General features: G+C 48.2%; 1 non-coding gene across 1 annotated transcript; it reads left to right on the forward strand.

Annotated features, from left to right (window-relative positions):
• Positions 1–9921: 9921 nt before the first annotated feature.
• Trnav-aac (transfer RNA valine (anticodon AAC)) lies at positions 9922–9994 on the forward strand. Its single transcript has one exon. It is a non-coding gene; the product is annotated as a tRNA-Val (tRNA).
• The last annotated feature ends 6441 nt before the right edge of the window (positions 9995–16435 follow it).

Below are 16435 nucleotides of genomic sequence, written 5' to 3' on the forward strand. Positions count from 1 at the left end.
TCCATTGCACTGACTTAGAAAACGCTGCGTTTAGGTTAAGGAAGTTCAGGAAGAGGCGAACCCTCCGGCCGGGTTAAGAAGATGCCCAAATAGTGGCAAAAAATAATGAATCCCTTCGTATGACGACGACAAGGGTTAAACACGAAGCTTTCTCGTGAGGGGGTTCTTGGTCGTCGCCTGAGCTTGGACTTTAACTAGTTGAGCTTTGACTTTGACTCGCACGCAGTTTGGACTTTTGATCGCAGCGCCTTTGACTTTTTCGCTTCAACATTCGATTTCTCGCGAAGAATGCTTCGCGTTCAACCATCGTCGCACCGTTAGACGAAGGAATGCATGATTTCTCTGTCTAATTTTGCACGTCCCATGCACCCCTATTTAAATCCACACTTCTTGGACCATGTCGGAATGGCACAATCGGATAGACTCTGGCTTCGTAACGTGAAGGACCAAGGTTCGATTCCGACAATGAGAAGCCTGTTTTTCTTTCACTTTACTCACGATCATCATCGTCAGAGAAAGTCGCTTTTCTTGCACTGATTTTGCGACCCAACATACGCCATCAGTAAAACATGGAAGGCTTCGCTGTAAAAGCTGTTACACATCGGGAACGCCTGCGCACAGTTGGGAATATAGTTTCATAAATACTTATTATTGTAGCTAGGGTGTGGTGCAATCACCCCGCAATTGCAGCTATATGCACGTGCAAGTAGTGGGGCATGCCACTTCTAGCAATACCTCTAACCCTCGTCCTGCTGCGGCTATATTAAAATGTGCATTTTTGTCTCACGTGCTTTCAGTTTCCCCACCAAAAACTGTCGGTAAATTTAATCACACCCGAATATATTGCGGGCGCATTGGAACCGCTCGGCCTAAGCCCGCCATTACGAGTGTAAAACATTAATACTTAGCGCGCGATAAAACCGAACGGATAAAGAACACGGCACCAACGCTTGGCATCTGTTCTTCGGGCCGGTTTGCTTGTGCGCTAAGTAATAGTACGGCGCCCATAGAAAAAGATTGCTTTAACGTAACGTGCGTACCTTGCGTACCAGGACCCGACTGGGCTCCCGGTACACACGGTATGCTAAAACTCTAATGTTTCACAACCGTAACCAACTAGCCCACATTGACGTTCCGTAATATGAATTCGCAGTAATATTAACGGCTTTCCTCCTTCGTAAGCATGCCACGTTCTGTAGTATGCTTACTGAGTTAGAAACGCTTGTGTGGGGGGTCAGTGTGGGTGAAACGTGTTCAAATAAAATAACTGCGCTTTAACTGATCGAAGATAGCGGAGTATACAGTGTACAACAAAGGCTGTATATTGTACATATCGTGTTGAAAAAAAAAAGACTAATTTACGAGGAAATAATTCACACATTTTAAACAAATAACCACAAATTGCAACAATCCACAAGTTGAGCCCATAGAAAAGCTCATACATGAGCGTACTGAACAGAAAAACTAAGTAATAAACTTATCGCCTACCTGCATAGGGAGCTCGGCAAAGCAGCTTTTCAATTCCATCAGGGCTTGTGGTGCGATGAAAAGCTTCTGGCCTTCGTCAACAAACTGGCACAATACCTGCGCGATAGAACGATCACAAACCCAGTTTTTACGTGTCTGAAGCCACTCTAAAAAAAAAAAAAGAAACTCGGCTTACATAAATGCACTCTCACACGGCAATAAGAAACCTCAGTAAGCTACAAATGAAGAAAACTCAGGGAGCCTTCATGGTCACGGTTTATCTTCTGTCGGAAAATGATTTGTGGATCGGTATTCAGGCGAATAAATTTAAGGTGGGCATTCGTGTAATAAAAGGAATATAAAGAAAAGAATATAAGGCACGGCAATTTTTATATGATAATGATGATGATTAGGCATTTGTGAGAGAGAGAGAGAGAAGCTCTTTATTAGAAAACAGAGTGTTTAGCCGGCGTACAAAATCGCCTTCATGCTACTCTGTTAGGGGAGGCATTTGTGAGATCTTGTTGGTGCTATAGTCACATACAGCTTTGTCTTGAAGGATTCCCACCAGTGATCAACTTGACCCACACCTCTCAACCACGTCACTTATTCCTCATGATGTATGATATTTCTGTGCAAATGGTGGGAAATTTTAAGTAACGCATGCCACTTAAAAGGCACTGGAAGTGCCGTTCGCCTCGTTTTCACGCCCAGTGCTCCACCCCGACAATGCACAAAATGTGCGAACAATCAGTCATTTCATTTCCTGTACGATACGGTAGTGAAACCACCTAGCACCACCTACTGGTTCACTCGGCACTTGCGACATTGTGTTTAGAAACTGCTAAAGATGACTCGATATTGAAACTTGGCGGCTTTGAGGTGCAGTCCCCAATTCCTATTGCAATGGCCTGAGTTCGACCCTTTGCAATCCTACGTGTGTGTATTTGCGTTTTTTTTTTATTCATAAGTCGTTATTTTTGTGTATAAGTGTTATGAATCAATGCTCGCACCAATTTTTTGGCAAATAACAGTGAGTCGCTGTGTCGTATATTGCTTTAGCAAAGCGTGCACCCTATCACAGTGTTTAATTACCGTATTTGATCGAATCTAACGTGCTTTCCATTGTAACGCGCACCCGTTTGTCGAGGCCTGAAAAAAATTGCTATGTCCTTTATTGTAACGCGCACTAGACTTTCATTGTTTAATACAAAAATTCAACTTTTTCTCACTTGGAACAAGCAAGGTCTATTCCAAAGGTGGCACAAAATGAAATGTGCCGCTTATTGCCAGCAAGACAGTCACCACAACGACGGTCCGCGGGAGCTCTGTCGTTACGGGTCTCTGAGCCGCTCGCTGCTGCTGCACGTACTCCGCCAGAGGGTCTTTTATTTGGGCATATTGTCCCCTCTTTGGTCTGCTGAACCCTTTGGTGTCGCCTTGCTTGCGAAAATTCTCTTTTTCTGTTTGCGCCAGTCCCACAGGCAAGTCTCCGGAACACTTTGCACATGACGCGGACCGATTTCCATTGCTTTTCGTGCACAAGATTACTTTTTTTTATAAACGCAGCATCGTGACGAACCCGCCGTGTCTTCGCAGTGGGGAATTACATGGTGGAAAGAACAGAGGAACGCAAAAAAAAAAGGATTACGCAGACAACAAAGACAAATATGCATCGACTATGAAGCGTTGGCTACGCATTCAGTAGTCAAGCAGCCATCTTGAAACATCGATGGCGATGGCGATACGGCGTCGCAGTTTTGAGTTGCACTCGATTGTAACGTGGATGTGAATTTGGGACCTATTTTTCAGGAAAAAAGGTGCGCGTTAGATTCGAGTAAATACGGTAGTGATTTTACACCGTGTAGGAAGGGCCGCTACTCTGCGGTTTATGAACTGGCAAGTTGCCCACACACAATAAGTAATTGTACACCAAGCTAGCTCTGCCTAAATGACTCCCTTGTCAAAGATTATCACCTGCCAACCGCCGCACTCTCCAACGGTCCGCACCCGCAGCCAGCGACCATCGTGCAGCGTTGCGTACAGCTCCCCTGTTTCTGGTCGCTCGGTGGGCTTGGCTTCGCTGTTGTAGTGGGCGGCCATCTCACGCAGGAGTTCCTTGTATTGTGCCTGCGAATTTCCGTATATGCAACACTTTGAGCGATTCAGAAATTACGTTGTAAAAATGGTCACATCCCCATAGTCTGGACCCCGGGTCCCACTCACGGGACCAGAGGGTGTGAACTAATTGACCCCAGCGATATCGACAATAGATAATGAAAAGTAGGAAAAGACCACAAGAATTCATTTCTTCTCCCAATTTCCGCATAGACAGGGAGAAATCTTTGCTAATAGAATGACTACGCGAACTCTGCCTGTACTGCGGATATCAGCCATAATGGACTCATGCGCATAGTGACTCTCCCCCAAATGTACTTTTTTATCAATCGCGTATTGACCCCAATTCTTATCTTTTAATATGAACGTGCCCTTACTTTGATCGGAATCGAGATCAACTGGTTGCTTCCAAGCCATCCCGAAAAATACGCAAGAACAGTTACAAAGGGTTCGGCACTAGTAAGCCCCAATACTTGGACACTTCGATACACCTCGCTAATAGAAGGAATCATGCAGTTTTAACTACAAAATTCTCCATATGAGGTTATATGATACGTAATTTGACTGCCCCTTCTCCACTGCGTCCCCTTGAAGAACTGTAATGAAATGTGCGAAAACTAAATAACAGTTATAGTTCCGCTTTAGTGCACTCGAACGTACTACACAAGAACTTTCCAATAGTTCTCGTTCTCTCCCCCACCGACTCCCGTATTCCCTTTTCCCCTTAGGGAGCCTTGCCTCTTTCTCGTTGAAGCATATAAACAATTAATTAATACAGACAACAGTCTTTCTTGTGCTACATCACACGAAATTTTAGGCAGTCCGTACATCACTCGACTCAACCACTTGCCGCTCGGCCAATCAATTGACTGCGTATCTGTTTGCTTTGCGGCAATGGAACTGCTGTCATGGCTGATACATGCCCTGACTCTTCAGCACAAATGCAAGATCCGGGATATTTGAGGTGAAATATAAGCACATAACCGTGAGTATCAGTGTTATTTTGATTAGCAATACACGCTAGGCTGACTGGGGAATACACATTAGAAGAGAACGCATCCCTTAGGTATGTCCAAGCGACCTGTTCGCCTTTATCTCACTCAACAGTCGCAGATCGCATACAATCTCAAGCTACAATTTATTTCCACAAAAGCACCCGCCTTGATTGCGCACGCAGGCAAACACTGAGGCACAGAAAAAAGAGGTGTCACCTACGTCGTAAGCGGCAAATCTGATGCACACGTTGTCGGTGGCCGTGACACTGGATACGATCACGTCGACGTATTCACGCCGCCGCTCTCCCTGCTGTTGGCCCGTGATGTCGTTGCCGGAACCAGCGCAATTGCTCGGGAGGGCACCAACACCAGCCTGCACAGACGGACGGGGCGCACTAAGGTCTAAGCTCTTGACATAGGTGCACCGTTTACAGCTATCCGTGTACGAACCGCCTGAGAAAAAAAATGCAGAAACTACGAGTTGGGAATGGCCGAATAAATGCTTAAGCTGCTCTGCTTCAATTAAAGAAGCCATGCACACGATATACAAGTTTGTTTTATTCGGAATATTTCGCGTTTTGTAGTGCCCCCAGCACTCGTCTGGAATCAAACAATGCTTTATTCACTGAGAAATTAATCAATTTAAGTTCAAATGTTCATTCTCCCACCAAATCGTGTGTTTTCGTGATGTCTGCAATGACATCACAAAAGCAGGTCTTCAAGCTAGGTGGTGGTGGTACCATGCATTTATTTTATGTACAAGGGATACAAAGACGCCATGTTACGCTGTAGAGAATCTTAGTGTCTAGGGGAGAGGGATTAGTTAATGGGAGTTGGGAAAAAAGTGTGATACATCCAATGGGGTATGAAATTAAAGGAAATGGTGAAGGCCAGAGTTCTAGGCGAAGTTTTGTAGAGCTGTGAGCACGCGCCGTTCTTCGCTCTGATTGGAACGTCTTGGATAAAGCCAATCATTAAGGCTGGGTAGGCTTGCCAATCCTACGTTTTTGAAGGCTTGTTGTCGACAGTCGGCAAAGCGAGGGCAGTCCCAAAAGATGTGTGCATCTCTTCATTGGCTGAGCACTGTGAACACTCGGGATCATCTAGACCAGTGGTTCTCAGCCATGACTGCCCCGGGGACCCCTTTTGGGATTGCGAAAGTGATGGGAGACCCCACGATGGAGCACATGTTGTTTGGTGTCATAATGTCAAACAATTTCTACTTGCAGCTTACGTCGCCCACACACTTATTCGATGCCCGCCTTTTATGGTTGACGCCAATGACGATGCGCACCATGTTAAACAATCTGGTCTTGAATCTAAAATTCTTCTAAACACCCATATGTTGCCTCTTCTGTGTCTGTTTTTTTCCTTCTCATAGCTGGCGTGTCGTGCAAAAAGCAGATGTTAAAATAGGTGCTGCGCGGAGAAACTAAACGTACATGTAATGCGGCAAAGCCACTTTTTTGCATTGCAAGAAAGTGCTGGCAAGATCGAGAAAAGAATGGCGGGAGTAAAAGTTTTGAGGTAGACTTCGTGGACCCCTCAAATGCTTTCGCGGACCCCCAGGGGTCCGCGGAACCCCATTTGAGAATCACTGATCTAGACTGCCGTATCTTGTAGCGCGAAAGTGTGGTGTTCTTGCCGATCCAGTTCTAGTTCTGTGAACGACAGTGTGCCATTTTCTGGGCCAATGCTGAGTAATGTCTGGACGCTTCACTACTAGAGGCGCTCGTAGTTGCAACTTCCTTTCCACCTTGCGGGGGGGGGGGGGGGGGGGGGGGGGGGGGGGTGTAGAATTCCGAGCTCGAAGTAGGTGAAGGTTCCTTCGCTGTGTTTTCACAGTTCTCATCCGTCTGCTCATCCTGAGGTGTAGATGATGGTACTATGACCGAAGGAAGCTCAGGAGAATGTCCATGCTCCGCCATCTCCAAGAACCTCAACACCATCGCCCTGCCAGCCTCCTGCCAAATCAAACGGTGCCCGGTCGATTGGGTTCCTGATCGACACCGGACTTCGGGGGAACGAACCACAACCATCTCTACTGCCCCTTTAAATGCTTTAGCCAATCAGCGTGCCCGGCTCTGGTGAAAACGCGGGTGCGCGCGGCGCTTGCGGCTCCCCTGCTCCGGCGGCACGGCGTATGTCACTAGGGACTACCGTATTTACCCGATTCTAACGCGCCCCGATTCTAACGCGCACCCGATTTTCCTGGCAAAAAAACCGAAAAAACTTGCACCTCCGATTGTAACGCGCACGGGACATTGTGGCCCAGACAAACGAATGCGAGAGAAACAGGCGATTTATTCCCGAAGTAATCTCACTCATCTGGCTCCTCGTCGCTCTCCGCTGACCACAACATCTCGGCCTCGGTGCCTTCAAGAACTCGCAATGCCACACTTCTGAACTAACGTTCAAACATGGTCGATGAGATCGTGGCTCACTCCTCGCACGCCCATCTCGAGAGCTTCTCCAGAGGTGCACGCTTCAGCCGACCGCTAGTGTTGAACGCGTGGGAGCTGCTGCTGCCATTGCTGTTATCAAGCGCGCAAGTGAAACTATTTGACGATTTGTGTGAACGCCGACAGAAAAGCCTAGGCGCCTAGGCTTGCTGCGTCCGAAAAATCGTTGCTAAAAGCTTTGGCGCCATCTTGAGATGGCGATGGCGATTGATGGGATGAAATTTTCGCTATTTCGGCAGTTTCGGTTTTGTATCCGATTCTAACGCGCATGCGATTTTTCGGCCTATTTTTTCGGAAAAAAGTGCGCGTTAAAATCGGGTAAATACGGTAATGTCAATCGTCGCCATCCGTCACACGAGCTTAGCTGAGTTTGTAGATATAGCGCGTCGTTTACAAGGTATCAAACGCTGAAAACCACGGAGCGTCTCTGCAGGTAAAAACGCCCACTACACGCTCGACCGTTGCAAGCATCTGCCTGCACGGTCGACAACGAGCCCACTGGGCGGTGTATGCATGGTACGGCATACATCACAGCAGCTATAACTTGTCACCGCCCGCCAGAGCGGGACTATTGCTGAAAATCAGTTTATAAATGCGTGAAAGGGGGTGATATTGCAGTGAAAGATTGCGCTATGAATCGGCGTCGGCGCGGCCTCGCAAATCGGTGTCTAATAACTGCAGAGATGCTAAGCCTTTTCTCCGACTGGTGGGTGGGACCGGTTCGCCGCGACACTGCTGCATGCAGAAACGCTAGCGGGCCGCTGTTCGTCGGTGGCTATCCTCATTTATTGTCGTGGGCGAGCATGTTATGTTTGGAACCCCCCTATCTGGCCTTCAAGCGCTCGTTTCAGGTATTATAAAACGGACGTGCCGACGCGGGCACGGTCGGCGCGATGCGGGCCGACCACGGTAGCGGCTGTAGTAGGCCTTTGAAAGCTTAGCCGTCGTCTGCTAAAAAAAAGCGTGACGTACCGCCGGGTGGAGGCAATGGCTGCGCGCATCTCGAACCAGCCCTGTTCCTCTAGGTGGTCTTGCACCTGGTCGGCGACGTCACGGATTCCACGGTGCTTTGGAGGTACGGTGAAAGGGCAAATCCGCCAGGCCTTATTGCGTACCCTTTTTACTGAACCATAACTCGACTAATACTGAACGCTTTTAAACCATTTTTGCGGCAAGACGTTCTTTGAATAGTATACTCCAACGATTGCGCACGTAAAATCTCAAGCTTTAGAACCCTGTTTAGGGCCCCTTTAAACACGTTCACAAAACCCCAAAATTCCCTTCTTTAAAACAAGACGAGCCCCTTTAGAATCTGCTTTCCTATAATACAGAAACCCGCTCCTAGGAATACATTTTGTAGGAACAATCTATACGAAGTGGTATATCACACTATGACAGCTTCACTGCACTTCACAAATGCATCGCCGAGAAAACATTTCTCTGGAAACAATATAAGAAGTCTAAAGTATAAAGGTCCGGAGGCTTTTTTCTTATTGGAATTTCCGTATGCGGCGAAAGTGTGGAGAACGTCATGGAGTCCGCCTTGAAATGCTTGAGCATTTAAAATCAAACTAAATGCGTGGTCTGCTCGTATACGAAAAAAAAAAAAAAAAGGAATGTTGAGCTCGGGCGTTGTAAACTAACCCAATTCCACCTGTGCAGTATTTATTCGATTATAAGGCGGTCACGATAGAAGGCGAGGGTGTAGTTTGGAGTCAAAAAAGAAAGAAAAAGCTACATTTCTGAGCTTCGAATATAAGGCGGGGTATGACCTTGAGACTACCGTAAAGTTCCGAAAGAACGCCCACCCAAAGTACCATGACATCATGTGCAAAATACTGGATGGGCGAACATACGGGTCAGGTGCGAAAAATTACAAAAATGAGGCTGCACCGCCAACCAGAACAACACGCGGAGATATCAAGAAAGAATACGAGATGCGCGATGTTTGGGGTGTTTTAGCAAATTAAATATTGTAGCGTAAGCTACACTGGCCGAGGTTGAGCAGTTTCGCGTGGACCCTGAAGGGCCGTGCCGCGCAAGCGCGAGAGGCATCGGGTTGGATTGGATTGGATTAAATATGATTGGAAATCCAATCCAAGTGGAGTTCGGTTCTGCAGAGAATTGGGTCTGCACATTCGTCGGTCTGCGCATTCCAGAGGAGTGACGTCATAGCCGCGGCACATCGGAAGCACTGGCGCTGGCGCGTGCCCAGCTCTGTGCGCCTCCGTTGCGCAGTATCCAAGTCTGACGCTGCGCCGGAGCCGCTTGATAGCCGTTTAGCGTGGCTCCTGGAGAGCCATGCGCGTATGCGCGAGGAGCAGTGACTGGACTGGACTGGACTGGACTGGAGCTGACCTGACTGGATTGGATGGGACTGGATTGCTGAACATTAGCTCACGCTACGTATATCCTGGCACAGCCTAGCTAAGCCACTGCTAATTTGTTTACCCCTACATGGGGGTGGGCGATGTTTCGGGGGTAGGCGGAACTTTACGGTACAGATTTCCCGCTTGTACTGTTTTTGCCGCAGGGACGCATTTCAGTTTCGCAATGCAAGGGCGCGCTCAATGAAGGGAACCGATGCAAAACAGGATAGGAAGAGACACGCAATTTGGACTCATTTTTACGCCAAACCAATGGCCAAACTTAAGTTCATTGGTTACGTAATTTAAGTAAAGCTCAACCGCTGCTCAGCATCTCTTATCCCCCATTTTTGCCTTCAGAAGGAGTGAGCTACACTGGACGATAGCGGTCTCTTTCGGAGTTCACGGCGGTAGAGCGTACGCGGCGCGGCATCGAATGGGCAACCGGTTGTAAATGTAGGTCAGCGCTGCGAAGTTCAGTCGTTGCTTTATTCCAGACACGGGGTAACAGCTGTGCTTGTGGTGTAGTGGTTATCACATCCGCCTAACACGCGGAAGGTCCCAGGTTCGATCCCTGGCAGGCACACGACTGCTTTTTTTAATCGATAATTGTATTTTTATACAGCGCACGTGACGCAGCTTCGTTGCTTCGGGTGCCGCTTCGGAGGCGCCACTTCCGAATCGATGGGGGAATGCGTTTTCACGCGAGCCCGTTGAGAAGCGAAACTGGTTTTTGTTCACGTATGTGCAGCGCTACCAATGTCTAAAGAGCAATTTCAGAGTTCGCCCCAAGCTACCTCTAATGGGACGAATCTGTATTTGGGGCCAAGTAACTCCTTCTAAGGATTGCGGGAATCACGGGGTAGAACCTCAAGTGCTAGATAAAAGTAAGGTAAGCCGCATAGGGTATATATAGGTGCCCCAAAAGTAAACGGAGCACGGGTTGGAGATTTTGAGGTGATTTCTTCGCCAAGTGCCTAGCCAGCAACTTTTAAGTGACTTTTCAACAAATTCATTCTAAAATAAAATCGGACTACACATATTATAGTTATGCTGGCAGTCGCATAAAATGGAATTTTTTTCTTATTTCACGAAGACGTTCCGTTTACTTTTGGGGGCACCTGTACATCCACACGCACAAGCACGCGCATTTTCAGCGCCAAGGCTGCTACAGCCGTTAACGCAGTCTGGTATACAATCCAAAATGGTAAATGGTCGCGTGATCAGAGGAGACTTTTCGTCGAGTTGTGAAAGCATGCACCTAGGCGGGTTTGCTCACTTTGCTGCCATGAATCGGCAGTGAACCTCTGACGGATGCTGTCGTCGTCGATGGCCATTGCACCTGACTGGGTATAAGTTGGGACTTGGGAATTTCTATAGCGGGAATTTCCAATTCCCGCTATAGCCAATGGGAATTTCTATAACGCTTGTCGGGATACACGCAGCCAACGGGAATTTAAAGCGCAAGGCCCTGTTACGGGGATCTCGATATCACACTGTTTAATCCGTAAACTTTTCTCACGTATCAAAGAAACGCATATTTGTGGGGGTATGACGGAGATGCCTCTGCACAGCGAGTGTAGGCCCGTGCCCTTGCTGCTCGACGTGTCTTGTTATAGTCGGGAGAATGTTGGTTGGGAGTAGCGCTACGTATGGCTAGCGCAATTTTGCGTCTCAGTCGTGAATCGCGACAAGCGACTGATTTCTCGACATCACAGCCGCTGACGTCCGCAACACAGCCCATCAAGCTAGCCACGGCTCCATTATAGACGCGGTGGGCTATTTATTTATGTATTTATTTATTTATTGGCAAACAGTCTGGTCAGGTAGCATACTAACACAGAAACTGGAAAAACAGTTCTCTGAGCAAGTCAATAAAAAAAAGTCACAGGCGGGTTATTGTAACCAAGGGAGCCGTAGGGCTCCCGAAACGTCATCCGCTTATTGACTTGGTCAGTAACCTGTTCTTTTTTTTTTCAGTTTCTGTATTATTTGAGCCACGAAGACTACAACAAAAAATACAAGCCATCCCTCCCTGCAAGTGTGGATGACCAGCGGAGCTGTAAAGTCATCGTAGCTCAGTAATGACGGTGATAAGGGATTTGATGTCTCTATTATGTGCACTGATCGGCATACTCGCAATTAGAGACACATTCTTGGACAATGTCAACATGACACAACTGCGCCGGTGGGGGTAAGTTGGGCTGGATCGGTGTGTCGCTACAAGACACATGTCTGCAGCGCGAAACGCGTAAGTACTTCCTTTTCGGTCCCGGCACATCCGCGTTGAAATCATTGACTACGGCCACAGGGGTACCAAGGCCGAGGAAACCTAAGCACTTCTTAAGGGCTTTGAACGCGAAAGTATGAATGTCCAATTAATGTCCCTGCTTTGTCGATGGGCTTCGTCCTCCCGAGGTCTGACGTGATTTGCTTCGCGATTCGCTTCCGCCTGATGCTTTCGAAAGGCTTCGATCTGTCTCCTGCGCATAGCGCCGCTGCCCGACTCTTCCGCTAATGCAGGGTTAAGGCACGTTTTGTGTAACTCCCCACGCTTTCATCGATTATAAGCAAACAAAAAATCATGCCCGCCCGCCCTTCCTTTAACGGCGACTATGGTTGAACGCGAAGCTATGGTTGAACGCGAGGGATATTTTGAGTTTGAGTTTGGACTCTAACTTGCAGACGGTTTGGACTTTGGCACGTTGATCTTCGACTTTGACTGGCACGCAGTTCGGATCGTACTTTTGATCTTAGCGGCTTCATCTTGACCTTTCGCCATTTGGTTACGCACGAAGAAAGCTACGCCTTCAACCACTGTCGTCGTTAGACGGAGGGATGCATGATTTTTCTGTCTAATTTTGCACGTCCATGCGCCCCTCTCCAAGTCTAAACTGCGTCGCGCAATCAGATAGACGTTAGCTTCATAACGCGAGGGACCCATGGAGGTTCCATTCCGATGACGGAAACCGTTTTTTTTTTCTTTTTCACTTCACCCCCGACCATCGTCATCGGCAGAGAAATTTGGTTTTCCTGCCGCGCGTTTTCGAGTACATCCACGACATGCGCCATGAGTGGGACATAGAAAGCGTCCTTGTTAAAAAACAGACAGACGAACACGAATGCCTCACTCCATGGAACGCCCCGCATTTCAAGGACACGTAAAAAAAATTTGGCTTCACTGCAAGGCGTTTTGGAGGCGAGGGCACTCACCTAATGGAGCATTAAACATAAGAGCAATGGGAGGCCGCCTTGCTCAGCTCTCACCCCGACTCACAACAACTGCTCGTCCCAGCTGGCGGAAGATGCCGCTAGGGCCCACGGGCTCATGGCCGCCATCTAACGGGGAAGGCCAAGTGACTTCCTCCCTGTCAACCCCTTCCTTCTACCAGATTTGCAGCGAGAGCTACAATGGCAGTATTCTCGCCGTTTCGCTGTGACCGGTGGCCGCACCTCGGTTCCCTAGCTGGCAGCAACTTCTAGGGAACCTAGTCATTCCCGAGCCGCCGCAGCTGGTAGCGCAGCGCCGCTTTCCGCCCCCCCCCCCGCCCCCCAAAAAAGAGAAAATAAAAATAAAATATAAAATTTAAAAAGAAAAAAAAAGAGAAAGAAAAAAAAGAAAAAGAAAAAAGAAAAAATAGTCAAAATCGTATGTATATAGAAGGGGCGGCTCGGTGGGTTTCATCGTCTGGCTTCGTCATCGGAACGAAACCAAGCTGAGGCAGCGAGCCGAGGAGACTAGGAAGAAGGAGCCGCACGCCTCGAGAAGAGTCGTGACCGCACAGAGGACCAAGCTAAATAATAACATTAACTGTATCTCTCGCTACACACACCCAGGCATAACTGAGTTAAGCCGCAGCTAATTTTAAATGCAGAGCATTTCAGTAACTCGCGATGTCACCTGCGTTGACGTCCGTAGTCCGCAACGCACCCCTCCCTACTATATAAAAAAAATACTATCCGGCGCCCGGTTTCGATCCCCCGACCCTGCGGGCGGAAGGCAATGTACATGGTGCTCTACCCACTGCGCCACAAAGCCGACACAGAATGGGACGCTACGAACGCGCCTTATATCGTTGACTCATTCAAATTACTGCTGACGAGCGCTCTCTCGTCAGCAGTTGCCACAAGTGCAACAACATTAACGTAACGCAAACTACTTAACGTCGTGCGCCCCCGGAAATGCTCTGCATTTGATCGTGCCCCTCGCGAGGGGGATGTTTCACTGCGTCTTCTCTCGGTCGCGGGACCCGTGGCGCCATCTGGCGGAGGCGCGGCACAACTCGTAGCACTTTCTTTGAAAAAGCGCATCGAAAGCGCGGCAAATATGAAATAGGGATGACGCGCTTTCGAGGCAATCCGCCGACGCGGCTGCTTTGTGTACAGACTCGGCGGCGAGCGTCCCGGGATTCTGGTGCCGACCGAACCCCATTTTTTTTATTGATTGATTGATTAGGGTTTAACGCGCCGACGCAATGAAGGCAATGAGGCACGCCGTAGTGAAGGGCTCCGGATTAATTTTGACCACCTGGGGATCTTCAACATGCGCCGAAATCGTGTACACAAAGGCGTTTTTGCTTTTCGCTTCCACCAGAAAAGCGGCCGCCGCCTTCTACCAGTTCGGGCTTTTAAAGTTCCATCTATCTCTCTCTCTCTCTCTCTCTCTCTCTCTCTCTCTCTCTCTCTCTCTCTCTCTCTCTCTCTCTCTCTCTCTCTCTCTCTCTCTCTCTCAGCGGAAAACGTACGCCAGTCTGGTCTAATACACAGCTCTGCTGCGAAAGCATGCAGGGCATCAGATTCATAGTTATGCAACGCTGTCCCCGGTGTTTTTCCCCCATATGATACGCGCGGTTAATTTTTCTCGAGAAGACGCAGCTTGCGACACATTGGAAAAGCGTCTCTCACGTAAATTGTATACAAACGCCGCCTGCGCGCACGTGAGCGTCTCGCTCGGTGGGTTAATTATGAGTGCATGGCGATGCTCTGCTCCCTGCCTGGGTGCGAGCCAGGAAGGAACAATGTGTGAGCGGCGGCAAAACGGTGGCGCGAAGGCGCGTGGCAACTTGACACGCTCGTGCGTTCTTTCGGAAAAACCTCTGTGCCCGAGGTGATTCCAATGAAGTCAATTTCCACGCATTCTCCCTATTCGTTATGCATGTCTGCAGGGGGTTCTATGGTCTTTATATGTAGACGTAGTTATATGCGTAGACGTCAATACACTGCAATTAGTTTGCCCCACAACGGCCAGTCGTCCTTGTAGCAGGCGATACCTTCTGACTGGTTAATTCTTGTACGGAGCTGTTCTGTACTATACGTCGACTGACGAACATTAAGGCGTGATTTGGCGCTAAAAATCAATTATGTGCTACTAGCGGCAGTGCCCGGCTATGATCGGTTGTTTACGGGGTAAGGACAGTTCATCTAACGCCTCTTAACCAAACGCGTTTTATCGACCGGTGCTTTATCAAAGCCGTTTTGTCAAAAATACTTGTCTCAACCTTTTCGTTTAAGGAAATTTGCAGTACATGTTTAAGTTCCTACCACGCTATGTAATTCCAAAGCTTGTCTCCACAGCGGGTTTTTATTATTCACCGGAATTCGTAGTATTTATAGTCAGCACGAGTACGCGGGTTCGATTTCCGGCCGCGGCGGCCGCTTTTCTGGTGGAAGCGAAAAGGAAAAACGCCTTTGTGTACAAGATTTCGGCCCACGCTAATGATCCCCGGGTGGTCAAAATTAATCCGGAGCCCTCCACTACGGCGTGCCTCATCGCCTGCGTTGCGTCGGCGCGTTAAACCCTACAATCAATCAATCAATCAAGCAATCGTAGTATTTATAGTCACTACCGTGTATTTCCTGCATGCTTTTTATGTTTTTCTGGTGAGCAAAGTTGGTCTCCACGCATTTATTGTGCTGTTTATTGCGCAGGTGGAACTGCTTTAACGAACTTCCTCCTCTGTCTGGTCCTCGCTCTGAGCCTCAGGCTATCCCGTCATCGTTAAAGTGTCGTGGTATGCTTTGTAGCTTTTTTTATACTCCGCTTTTGTGGTGATACATAATTCCAATTATGTTGCTGCGTCTGTTGCACAAAAGTGAGACGCTTCTTGGTGCTCGTGGGTCCAATGTCAAAGATCCAACTGGAAAGACAGCAAAATAATCCTCCGATTGCTGCATTCCTAATTATTTATCGGCATGTAGTTTAATTGCTAAGAGGTTACCAAGCCTTGTCCTACTGTTCTCAACGCTTTGCTTAAAACTGACGAGAAAAAAATAATTGGTTACAAAGTTGATGACTATATTCCAGGTTGCTTCGTTTTCATCTCTCTTCCCCTCTTTGCATTTCAGCAGGTCGCGTGTTTTTAGTCCGCGGGCTTCCGTTTTATTAGGGGCGAAGCCACTAAGGGACTGGGGCTGTTGGCGTCTCCTGTCGTCGTCGTCGTCGTCTTAATCGCCGTTTCATGTAGTCACGGTACTAAAACACCGGGAAACTCGTTTACCCCTCGAGCTGGGGCGCTTCATAACGCGTTATAAAAAAAATAAAACACCGGGACACTCGTTTACGCCTCCCTATATAGAGAGCTTCGTGCTTCAAAAACAAGAGACTTACAGCAAAGCTGTATATTTCAACCTCCCAACGGGTTCATCTCCGTTGGCAAAAACGGCAAGGCGCCAAGAATACACTTACACGCTGCATGCTTCGCCCCTACCCTGGTTTCACGTTAGGGGAGATTGGCCCAGGATTGTTGGTTTTTTTGTTTGTTTGTTTGTTTTTGCAGTGTCTATTTCGCCGGCAACCGGGAAAATTTTTGAAAAAAGTTTCTGTCGGCAGTCGCTTCCTATTGGCTGTCGGAGGTCACGTGACAACGTGCCAGGAAAAAGTGGCCCTCAGCGCCATTTCTTCGTTGCTTGCTTAGACGTGCGTGACCCGTTACTCCGTAGCGTGCTCTGTTGTGCTCCTTTGCTGCCGTATGTTTGCCAGTAATTATCAATTAGGGACACCCGACGCCGATGCTGTCGAGTGCTTCGC

This window comes from Haemaphysalis longicornis, unplaced genomic scaffold (genome assembly GCF_048455015.1).
Source record: "Haemaphysalis longicornis isolate Haplotype H1 unplaced genomic scaffold, Haemaphysalis longicornis Haplotype H1 scaffold_3, whole genome shotgun sequence".
In the NCBI taxonomy this organism is placed as follows: Eukaryota; Metazoa; Arthropoda; class Arachnida; order Ixodida; family Ixodidae; genus Haemaphysalis; species Haemaphysalis longicornis.